The sequence below is a fragment of the Anopheles maculipalpis genome, chromosome 3RL (assembly GCF_943734695.1).
Source record: "Anopheles maculipalpis chromosome 3RL, idAnoMacuDA_375_x, whole genome shotgun sequence".
NCBI lineage: Eukaryota > Metazoa > Arthropoda > Insecta > Diptera > Culicidae > Anopheles > Anopheles maculipalpis.
In genome coordinates, this window is record NC_064872.1 from 62,491,339 (window position 1) to 62,503,897 (window position 12,559).

Below are 12,559 nucleotides of genomic sequence, written 5' to 3' on the forward strand. Positions count from 1 at the left end.
TTTACACACAAATCGACGCCATACCGTAATACGATGCTGTGCGTATGCGTTATATGGGATGCCACGCTGATCAACCGCAAGGTCCAAGAGGATCGATCGAAGCATCGCAACCAAACGGACGCAGACGAGACTACGAAAAAGGGCAACAAAACCTCGCGCCTGCCAGAAGATAGATACACACACACACACATTGATACCGGTTCGCCAGACGGAATTGGGATGGTGGTCTGCGGTGGTAGTGCGCGAAGAGGAAAAATCTCACGTTACCCATATTTTTCTCACGATCAAAAATCAAACACAACGTGGACAAACGCGCACTACGAACGAAGGAACGCAAAACGAATAAGGGAAGAAGGATGAAACATCCAAAAACGGGGAAGAGAAGATGCAGAGGAGTGTCGGGCAAGCGACAAAGGGCCGCAGCCGTATACAGTATAACAGATGTAACGATCGACCAATCGAAGAGATAGAGCAGACAACAGGCAGGACACGCTTGGGAAGATCGCGAAGAAGGTACCGTCGGGGCCAGAATGCGTCTCTCTTATAGTACTGTGATTTGCCCATCACATCATGCCTTACACGCTTTCCCACTCTTCCGATACATTGCGACGCGAATGAAGCGTGAGATAACCGCGGCGAACAAAACCAAAACGCCGAGAAGACGAGGCTGGCAACAAACGAGACGAAGTCGTTGCTTCTCACGGCGGCACAGAACGGAAACGGAGATACTACACACATACACAAATACATAGCAAGATAGGGACGGACGGAAGCCGGGAGATCGGTGGGACGGTATCATCACAGAGGGATGAAAGAAGAACTTATAATAAATTATTCTTACACACAACCCGGGACTGATCTTATACTTTGCGTCTTATAGCTATTATTGCCGCAGGGTGTTGTTGTTACTTTACGAGCCTTTTAAAGAAAAAAAAAACCCCATCCCGACGTGAATAAACTAGCTATAAACATGCATATGGTCTTCTAGACTTCGTCTAGCATTGTAGTCTGCAGTTCAAATATTAGTAACAGCTTCGTACCCCGCTTGAGAAACGTTTGTGTGCTGTGAAGACTACTTCCTTCAATTAACACACAGCACGATCAATCATATTTCTGCATGGGAAAGCAGCAACGAACGTATAGCGTCGAGATCTGCCATTAATCCTTAATCGTCCCCGGTTATTGATCGATCATTTGCAATCAGCATTCAATTAATGATCAATTTATCTTTCCATTCTGACTGCAAATTGGGACATGCGGATGCCTTTTTGTGCAGAGGGAGACAGAGTGCTCCATAAAAAGATGATTACTATGCCGAATGTAAGCATTTAGGATCCTTTGTCACTGTCTGTCCTTGTGAAGTGTGTTCCGTTTGAGGGACAAAACAGAATGGTAAAATCTGCTTGATTTTAAGTTGAATAACTTGAACGAGAAATTAAATCAATCTTCTACGCAACATTTTTATGCTTCTCCCGTTGAATGCATGAAGTATTCCACTTCCTGTCCGTTGGGCGTTTCTTGCATATTCTTGTCCGCTCCCAAACATTCGGTTACCTTCCTTCTTCTTGCTTGATCACCGGAAGTCCCATCTCTGTGTGCCTTAAAACCCGGGAACCGTATCATATGGACTTTTTTAGGGATCTTCACCGAAACGATTACGAGCGTGATGATCACTGTGATTTGTTTTAATGACACCAACTGTTGGTAGCAATTTTAGCTGTTGCACACAACAACAAAAAAGAGCAAATATTCGAAAAGGAATTTTGTCCCGAATCCCTTTCGAAATGTCTCCCTTCACATCACCGTTCCCACATCGGTTGCCTCCTTGCATAAGCTCCCCGACCAGACCGGTATAATTCATGTGAGAAATTCTTCCACTCTTCCACTGTAACTGGCATTCGAAGGCAGCTCCGAGGGCTGCAGCGCCGGTTAGCGCATAAAAACCGGAGGGCTGGCATCGAAGGATTGCGATCGTTTGTGTCTTATCTGTCGATCCTTCTTCACGTGCACATCTGATACTTCGATCAGTCCCGGACGACTTATGATTATATACTTTGCTTTATTTTACCTTCTGCTACCCTTTTGGATCATTAAGTTAATTTATAACCACCGGTGCCCGGGTACGGATACGGTGACGACGACGTAATGGGGTGTTCTTTCTTTTTGGGTGTATGATTTTGTGTCTTCCCTCCCTTAGATGTCCTTGTGTCGTGGGGAACATTGTAGCCGTGGAACGACACGATCGAGCGCGATTGCACGCATTATCATGATCGATTAGTTGCGCTCGCTAAAGTGACTGTCGCAGATATTGGGGATTCTGAAAATATTTAAAATTTCAAATTCTTGTCTTTTTCTTCTCAATTTCAGTCCACAACCCTTCATCTAATGCAGTTCCCCTTTAGAAGCGTGGATGCGCTCGGCACACATACTTAAATAGCCATTTGTTGGCTAATGACTGGTCGATTGTTTGACCTTCCCCCGGTTGATGATGACTCTACGATGCACACACATGTTGCTGCCGAATTCCCACGCTCGGTTCCACCAGCGGACATCGGATAGGTGGTTGTACAACTAGACGCTCGGTACCCTAGGTCAAGCAGAACGGGGATCGAACAGCCGAGACGAGAGATTCTTCCACACGCAGTTCCCCTATCCGCGGAATGGTGGCATTGAATTGAATCTTCCGGACAAGCAGACGCCGTACAACGCTGTCCGAGATGTGTTTTGTCCATCACGATTTAGGTGTCCCAAGTTCATGACGCTTTTAACCGGCCCTCTTCGACGCTGCGGGCACAAACAATGAAGCCTGACGACTCGGCTACATATGAGTTTATCATGGCGATCGCTTCATAAAGTTGGAACAATTGTTTCATTGCGCCAAACCATGGCTTTCATGAAAGCCAAATTTGGTGCCGCGTATTGCTGTTTTAGACTGCGTCGATCGTGAAACAGGCTTCGAAAAAAAAAATGCCTGTTGCTACAGTTTCCTTCTTCCTTGGCCGTCTCGCAAATGTCTGAGGATCATCAATCATTGGACGGTGGGCGACGCGAGGCCTGTGAGAAACCGTTTCAACAGGTTTGACCGATGGGGAGATCAACGCAACGTAACCACCGTTGACAACGAACCTTTGGGCGGGGAGCAAGGATCGGAGATATTGAATTTTTCAGTACACTGGCTAGGGCTTTAAAAAAAAATCTGACATCTAACTTCACCCATATAAGTCGGCTGCCGCGCCCGCGCACGTTATTCGACCGGGGCTTGTTCTTTTTGTGGAATGTCTTTCACCCTTTTTCCGCCATTACACTCGTGTGCCTTTCTTTACCTCGCGCGCTCTCTCTCCATGGACAGATATTCTACACCGTTTGGTGGGTTCCCATCTTAACGATCGTAGAAAATCAACGCACCAAACAAACGCATGGAATGGCGGACGAGCGGACCGTAAAGCATAAGCCCGGCACTGCCAAGGGTAAAAGCGGTGAACTTGTGTGAGAGCTTTACGAAGCAACAGAAACGAAGGAACGATCAAACTGCGGGAAGCCAAGTACAGTGCGCACCTTGGACGAGCTGTGGTGGAAGTTTAGCGTCTGGGAACTGTTCCTGCTTCGCATCAGAATCGAAGAATCTGGACAGTGTTGCGTTGCGCACAAATACACCCGTACAGAGACACAACGCGCATATTGCTAGGTCTCTTGCCATAGCCGGCCACCAGCAGAAGACACCCTTCTCTGGAGGTGTGTCTTTGAAGTGCGCATTTGAAGTGGGCACAAACGGTCGAAAAGATTTACGCCTTCGTTAAAGCCCGGCAATAGGCGATATCCCGTCATAGCAGACTGGAACAATATGAAGGCAGGCACGAAGAACGAACGCTTTCAATAGAAACAATCGGCGGGACTCTCCCACAGGCATGCACAGGCACAGGGACTTCGCCGCGAGGGGTAAAACGCGACAAGCGGACAGACGCGAGGTCCGATCTTGAGAAGGTCGTCGCTATCTGAGGGTCGCCGTGGACTTGAGCGATGCTGTAAGACAGGTTGAAGAAGCTCACACTGTGTACTGGGAGGGAGATGAAATGGTTGGCCCTTTCGGTTGTGCAAGACGATCGTTTTAGCTGTGTGAGTGTATGATCCCAGAAGCATGAATCGTCGGATTTACTGTATGATTTTTGTAAGCCCAGCTTACCTGACCCGCCGAAGGGAAAGAGAGGTCAGACCAATCGAATACACAAACAGAAACTCCCAACCAAGTCTTTACCGAATCACCGCCGAGTTCCGATGGGAAAAAGCGAAATAGAAAAAATAAAGATGAGCCTCGATGTGGGTAGCATAGAATCTGAAGAATGTCGGCAGAGGAGATCCGATAGAGGACGGCTAGGTTGGAGGACAAGCCAGAGATCAAGAGTTTAATAATGCCGGGAATGACAGTTACCAATACAGGCGATGAAAGCCAGACAACGATATCCAGATTTGTGAGCAGTGTATTTGCTACTTCCCAGTCGGGCGTGTCGTCGTTTATCTTTTTCTAGTAGCGATAATGTGGTGGGAAAAAAGGCCATGATTACGATCTGTAGCATGTTTGAAATATTTGAATATTTAATTAAAATAAATAACACTAAACCTACCGGATTTATGATGTGCGCAGGTTTTAGGTGAAGACCAAACGAAACTATCACAAAGTTTTCTTTGCTTTGTTTCAGCGTGAAACTATGTGGCTATCATCACCAAATACCAGCATCGGTCCCGGGCTATAGGATTACCTGTTCGTTCGATCGGTTGGGATTTTTCCTGCTTCTCAGCCTCATCTTTCTGCCGGACTGAACAGCTTTAGCCAAGGCTAATCGCCTTACGTATTTTATCCCTAGCGTACGTACGGAAGCTAACGTGAAACTGTTCCCGAAAGGGTCACACACAAACAACACGTCGTCAAATGCTTCCACTCTGATCGGATCTATGGGCAGGGGCGTGGGATTGTTTATGAACGGCGTGGGAAATGTGATCTGTCTCGCGATCGAAACCTGGCTTTTGCCTGTCGTTTACAGAAGATCGGACGAATCCTTGTGTTAATTCTTTCTCTTTTTTCGTTAATATTCAAGTCCTTCCGAAAAAGAACTAAGCTTAACAAACGATTCACACGCGATTTGAAATGGAAGATCAAGACCCAGAGCCACCGTCGTCACCAACAACATCTGGGGAACCCAAATCCCGGATCGTTGCGGTACGATTGATTGCCCTTGGGATGCTACCGGAACGAAGCTCTCCGGACATCAGACGACAGACGAAGAAGAAAAAAACGGATACGTCCACGAAATATGTGCTGGAATTCTTATACGAAACCGAAAGTCACGACCAAAAATCAACGTTCGCCACGTCACGCGGCTTGGAGGGCGTGATTTGATGGTGGGAGTTTAGTTTTTTTTTGTCTGTTGCTCGTTGCAAAATAATGTGTTGTTAATGAGCTCTTCACCAGACTCATACACACACACACACACATGTCCAAAGAAATCCCACGCAGTGGTGGGTGATCATTCCTTTAACGAACGACGAAAACCCATGCTCTCCTCTAGTTGCAATCTTGAACGACCGAGACCTTCACGCGAACCCAGATCAACTTTTGCAGCCCAAAAAGCAAGTGTGAGAGAGAGAGAGAGCAGGCAAAAGAAAACAGTTTCGTCTCGTATTCCCCCTATTGCTTCCACGCCTGTCTGTCCATCTTTTGCTGCAAGTCGCGCAGGTCGTGGGAGTTTTGAAGGCAGATTGATCTTCGAGAGGTTCGCCGGGATCGCCACCATCCAGAGAAGAAACCAGTCAACGAAACGAAGAATGGTTGAGAGTAAGAGCACCGCACAACATGGGTGAGAATCGAAATCGTTGGATGAGAAGGCTTAAGAATATCTTCCCACGCACCCCTTTATGCGTTTCATGCCCCAAAAAAGTGGGAAAGGGTGAAGAGGGTACAAAAAAAAGGGATACAGCAGTACCGAAAACAGAACTCCTAAATTCTACCGCTATCGCCTCATCACGACCACGACTGTGGTGCCGTCGTGGTTTCCCTATTTTCGAGATCTTGCAAATTATAATAACGAGGGTGATTAAGGAAAGAGAAACGACAAGAAAAAGATGGAGTAAACGCAATTTTGCAACAAAATTTGGACGATTATGATGGTCGGATGGAGGACGATTTCGTGGAAGTTCCAAGAGCATCTCTCAACTGTGATTTCGACGCATCGCTGTTTCCGACTTACATTAGGAATTTGAATTTTGAAGCTGTGTTCATTTGATACTAAACTACTCTGAAGGTGAAGGTCATCACTTTCGAAGTAATTCCCTTCCGATGCAATGCAACTCTTCTCCCACTCCTCCAAGCAGGTGAAAAACGCGGATGCTGGATGTACTTTAGTTCCGCCGTCGCTGCGGCTTCTATCTCCTCGATAGTTTCAAAACGGTGTCCCCGAGCGCGGCCGTTTTAGCTTGTTGAACAGCCAGAAGTCGGCAGTTGCCAAATCTGTCGAAAAAGGCGTTTGCGGAACAATATGGGTGCCAGTTGTTGCGAAAAACTCCCTCAAAATGATGATCGTATGTGAGGGCGCATTATCGGGGTACAAAAACCTGCTGTTGTTTTCCACCAATCCAGCCGCGTTCGCCGGATAGAGGTCCGCAACCGCCGCATTACGCTTAGATAGTACTCTTTGTTCACCGTTTGGCCCTTCGGAAGAAATTCCTTGTGAACCACCACTCGGTAATCAAAGAATACCGTCAGCATCACCTTGATTTAAGACCGGTCTTCTTCATTGCGCAAACAAAATTTGATACATGCACCCTGCTCCACAAACCAGGACATGGTCAATATGGACAAAAACACTTGGCGCAGCTCCGAAAACAAATTGTCACTCCTCTAGCCGGGTTGATGTTGTGACTTGAAACGTGCCAGAACTGTCAAAAACATACAAATTGACAAACGAAAAATAAAAACCCGGTGCTTCTTTTGGCGCACGAAATTTGACATCTAATGTCACCTTACTTTTCGGGCGAAGTAGTATAACATTTCAAGCCCCAAAAACAATTATTTTTGTAAATTTCTTTTGTTTTCTTCTTCATTCTATTTGTTCCCGAACAGAATAGAAAACAGTTACGCATTCCTCAGCAATAACTTCATACCATCTTCTAGAACTGCAAACACAATGCACCATCAGAAGAACAAATTGATCGATAGATCGATTATGATAACAAAGCAAAGTGCAGCACACCGTACAGGGCGACGGAAAGCACTCATCAGCAAGCAAAGGTGCCGGCCAACCATCCCCCTCCCTCTCTCTCTCCGATATCATTAAATTGCAAACCTAACGAAAGGACATTAATGCATTCTCGTGCGATTAAAAACAAATCGCCAAGTGGCTTCTTGTTGTGAATGCAAAGCACAGAAACGCATACGCATGGGTAGTGGTAGCCGAAGGGTGGGTACAAACATAACCCACCCTACGGTGTTTGTAGCGCTGTGGAGCACAATAAAACTAACTAGCCGGCATGTAAGCCACTAATTGGCACACCACATAATGCTGCGCTACCCTATCCTATATACCCGGGTGGTGGTTGTCTCGGTCAAGTACAGTACCACAGAAGAGACAGAGAGCGTGTGTGTGTGTGTTTTGTGACATGTTGGTCTCTGTTAGCTCACCTTTACATTGTGGGTCCTCACGGAGCTTTTTCTTGCTTCTATCGTTGCATTGCTCCGAGAAATAATGCTCATTCAAAACGGCGCAAAAACTGCGACATTACCCATTTTGCTACTCAACTACAGTTTCCAACTTAATAGACGCGCTATGGCACGGGATAATTAAACTGTTAATGGGTTTCGTTGTATAAGTATGGCTGGTTGCTTGGTCGTAGTCACATTAGAGGTAAACGATTGTCACAACATTGTAGTACAATCCGGGAATGGAAAATGATATTCTTATTTACATGATATTCGATTTTATTTGAGTCTTATTATTTTAAATACTGCCCACATGTAGTTTTCTAGCACAAATGAGTGGATCGTTCCTCTAGTACCAAAAACCAAGGAATACCTTGTTGTGTTGAATCAATAGGTCAAGTAAACCAGCAAATAGGCGGGCATGACCTAGCTTCAAGCGACGAAGAAAGAAGAGTTTCTAATAAAATAATGTTTATTTCCACTTTGGTCACTCTATCTTATGTATAGTAGAGCCCCCAGTGGTGCGAAATGGAATTTTTGACACTTATGAGTAGGTATTGGAGCACTCTTCCCTCTTATTGAGTGGTTTTGGCATGATCGTGCTTAATATTAACGATGCAACTGCAACGTAGACTACTAATTGTGCACCCAATATTCAACTTGGCACTGGAGAAAAATAGGAAAATTCCTTAAAAAGGCGTCTTCTGCTTTTGAATACGTTTTTAAACGGTTTCGAAAACGTCGAAGCATCGTTAGAAAGGTACATCAAAACCGTCGTACAGGAACAATGTCAGCTGAACTGGAAGATGTTGAGAGCGTTACAGGCTAACCTTGGACTTACGGATGGGGATATTGCAAACAAATACGGTGCAGTTTAAGTAACGTCAGAAGAATCGGATTGAGGTGCAGACTACCGCTCTTTTCGTGCCTCAAAGCAACCAGAACAGAACTCTGAAGCATAATTACATCACCAAATTGTTCTTATGGATGGCGAAACGTTCATAAAAATAGATTTGAGGCAGGATTCTGGCCAAAAAAATTTATGTTGTCACCGGCGTTGTTCCCAACAAATTTAAGCTCGCTTTTGCTGACATATTTGCCCGCAAACTCATTGGTATGGCAAGCCATATCTGCGCTTTGGGGGCACAAAACACGAGTTTTTATAACAGATCAATCTATGAACTCGACCGTTTATGAGAATCAGTGTCTGGGAAAGCGTGTTTTGCTTTTTGTTAAAGCTCCTTAAAGGCCCAATTAAGCTCTGGCCAGATTTGCCAACTGCCCAACACGCATACTATTGGGGGGAAACAGGTACTGCAGACGATCTTCTTCTACTTGGCTTAACGACCTCTAATCTAAGGTCATGCCGGCCATCGAAATAGACCGCCGATACTACGTAGTTGGATAGTCAGTACGAGAGGAAGGTCCGGATGGGATTTGAACCCCGGTCCTGCCGTTTGAAGATCGGCGCCGCTGTCGCCTACACCACCGGGCCGTCCCCTGAAGTCCGCATTTAAAACTGAAGTGGATCCTCCTGAAGTGGTCCTCCGTACATGAACAAATATATTTTGCTTGAATTTTGTGATAAAAGAACAATAAAAAACATCTCGTTTGATATAGAATTTATATTTCTACGTAAAACAGTTCTCGTTTTACCGCCTGTGATGAGTGACTGAATTCGAAATGAATGACACTTTAGTGTTGCATTTTAACACGTTATCAACCAGTCGACAAGGACAAGGACCAGAGAGACAAGGAGGAACGACGACTGAGCAAGCTGGTCGTCGAAATGTTAATAAAAAAGCTGATTTAATATTTTCGAACATTGGTGAGCGGCTACATCAATTTTAAACCATCCTTCAACAGCAGTTAATGTGTAAAATTGCTGTATTTAATTTGATTAATTGAAAGGCAGCACCCGATGGCGAGGCTATCCAACTATGTGGTATCGGCAAGTATTGTAAGCCATTAGATGACCGACGTAGAAATTGAGCATCAAGTATATCAAAAAACGAAATAATAATTCAAGTTTTGAGGAACTAATATTTCTTCTACCAATGGCGATAGACCAAATAAAAAACTTTTATTCAATTTTTATAGCCAAAAATACTTACTTAATCTTAAGCTGCGGGACACCATCAATCTGAAAGAAAATGGAAAGGAAGGTAGTTTAGTACAGCTACTTCTATGAAACTCTTAACATCAATGCTCGTTGAATGTTCCCGCCGCAAATAATTTGCCCACAAAAAGTAGAAACATTAATGAATGGCATCGAAATAACCGTGGTGTCTCCCAACTGGACAGTTTTCATTTTCCAAAAAGGACATAAAGACCGAAACTAGTGACGCACAGCGCACCAGCAGAACGTAGATCCAGGAATGCTTCTCTCTATTGCGAGACGTGAAAATGTAAATAGAAATGAGCTTTTCCACCCCTCCCCAACTGCAGCCGAGTACAGCCATCCGAAGAATGGAAAATCGTTCATCACAAGCAACAAAACGGTTCCTTCTTCTTGGGGTTGTGGAAGCTGGAAATGGAATTGCCACTAAAGACGGACACACGACGACGACGGTGACGGTACATCTGATTGTCAAAGGAAGTTCTGGAATTCAGAGGACACACTTTCTTCCTGCTTCTGCCTCGCATCGGCCACCATCAAAGACACACACACACACACAGACATACAAACGGCAACAACACAGCAACAGCCCATCTGGACCGTAATGTGCAGAGGAAAGACAATTTACAAAGCTGGATAAGAGACGAAAACCGATGGCGCGGCAGAATGCTGAATCGGTCGGTAGACGCAGCAAAATTTTACATCATGATGACTGGAGCAAAAAGCGGAGAAGAAGCTGGTGTCAGGAAAAGCGGGCATAGCTCAGCAAAGAGCATCGCGGCTAGAAGAAAGCCAAAGCCTTGAAAGCAGTGCCAGAGCACACAGTACAGGAACGGGGAAAAAGACACAAGCTCAGCAGGATACACTGTTCTACGGTTAGGAAACTGGGCAATAGAGTTGCGACGTCGTTGTTCTGCACGTATATCTTGCAGTTTTCACCAGAACACCGGGAAAAAAGAAGATAAAGTACTAAATCAGCAAACCCACACACACACAAGCATCGGATTGAAACAGTTTTTGTAAGTTATTTTTTATATGTCGAATAGAATTTCTAGGACACACTTGCCGGCAGGAATCTCTTTGGGCAATGCAGTGCGAGTTTTGTCCTTGTACAATCGGCAAGGATATAAAAGTACAAAACGTTGTGCAATGAAGCAATGGGCGACTAACTATAGGAGAATAAGCCCTGGAGCAACAGGGGATAAGGAGAGGATGGAATTGGTAATGGTTCTGTGGCAAATGGAATGTGTACCTGTGAAAAGTGCCAATTCTGAGAAGTGTGTATCACGATGCAGTTAAAATACTGTCATTTTGTGTGAGGAAACATTCGCTGTACCATAAAGAATGAGCTCAAACTTTGTTATTTTGGATGGTTGTTCCTTCATGATTTGTTTAGTTGCTTAGTAATTTTATTAATTAAAATATTGCAGGATTTTTTTCTTCCTTCAATTTTATTGGTTGTTGGGCAAATCATGACGCATTAATTTGATGGACGGGACACATGTAGTTAAATATCCAGGAATTTGACGAATTACAAAGATAAGGAACAATTCTACGATTCTGGAAGTGCCAAAGTTTTGTTTGAGAAAAAAATAGTTCTCAGAACTACTGTCCTAACAGTATTGTTTCCTGATGCCCACATCTTCGTAGTCTTATTTTCTATTACCTCAAACTATTACCATGAATACTCTAATCCTACAATTCTTGAAGTCATTCTAGTCAATATTTCTTGCTCATTTACTGAAGAAGAAAAAACAACAACATCTAACGCGTGTTTCGGGGACTGACGCCACAATATCCGGAGAGTTTTAGACACTTTCCCAAAATTTATTGACTATAATCCAAACAATTTTGGGTTCGAAAAAAGGACACTTTCTGTAACGCCATTATTTGACAATTTTTCAGATAGTTTTGATTTGAAACTATTTTTGAAACAACTGTCGTATCTTCTTCATAGCTTAACGACCTCTATGGAATGTAGCTTACTGGACTTGCTGATCCTACGTAGTCAGTCCACACTACGGGGGAACGTTCCGGATGGGATTTGAACTCCGGTCCTGTCGTTTGAAAATCGGCGCTACTGTCGCCTACACCACCGAGCCTACCCCAGTACAATCGATGTTGCCATTTAAAGAATATTATATTTAATCCTGATACCTATCTCCTCATTCTGATACATAAAAGAATTGATTTCTCCTGCACGATTCTAGCCGCGCAACACTTTTTTTTAACTCCCTGAAAAAAATTGAATGCGTTTTGGCAAACCTCTCGCACACACATCTACAAACCGTTCAATGGAAAAGGGATTGATGAAAGGTTCTGATGAAAGATGAAGAAAAACAATAAAGGATACGCGATGCAGCCGAGACCATGATGGTTTCATCGACCATTGAATGCAGGTTGGTCGTTCGGCCGGATTTCATGCACCAACATCAGCCAAAAAAAATACCAATACATGAACATGGAGACACACACACACACAGGAGGGAAAGAAAGAAGAATAAAAAAAACTCGAACACACCCTGGGGCGCGCTTGAGACTTACACAAAATGGAGGATACTTCATCAGACAGGGGCCTTGGTTCTATTTTATGCTACCTGGTATGTTCCTTTAATGTTTCTCTTTAATATGTATAAAACTACTGAAAAAGGGAAAAGAAAAGTATAATTTACAGATGCGAATGTCCTTTAAACGACAGTGGTGTAAAAAGCAAATTTTAATCCCACAATAATTGCCCACCACGTAGTAAAGGT

General features: G+C 44.2%; 2 protein-coding genes across 2 annotated transcripts in view; one reads left to right on the plus strand and one right to left on the minus strand.

The window, feature by feature from the left end:
* LOC126562633 (calcium-binding protein E63-1) overlaps positions 1-12,559 on the plus strand; it is a 219,496-nt gene that overhangs the window by 188,798 nt on the left and 18,139 nt on the right. The window lies entirely within an intron of this gene.
* The window catches only part of LOC126563507 (F-box/WD repeat-containing protein 7), a 31,564-nt gene that overhangs the window by 14,322 nt on the left and 4,683 nt on the right, over positions 1-12,559 (minus strand). The window contains exon 2 of the mRNA XM_050220152.1: positions 9,802-9,830. The gene's annotated coding sequence lies outside the window, so the exon portion shown is untranslated. The remainder of the gene's footprint in view (positions 1-9,801; positions 9,831-12,559) is intronic.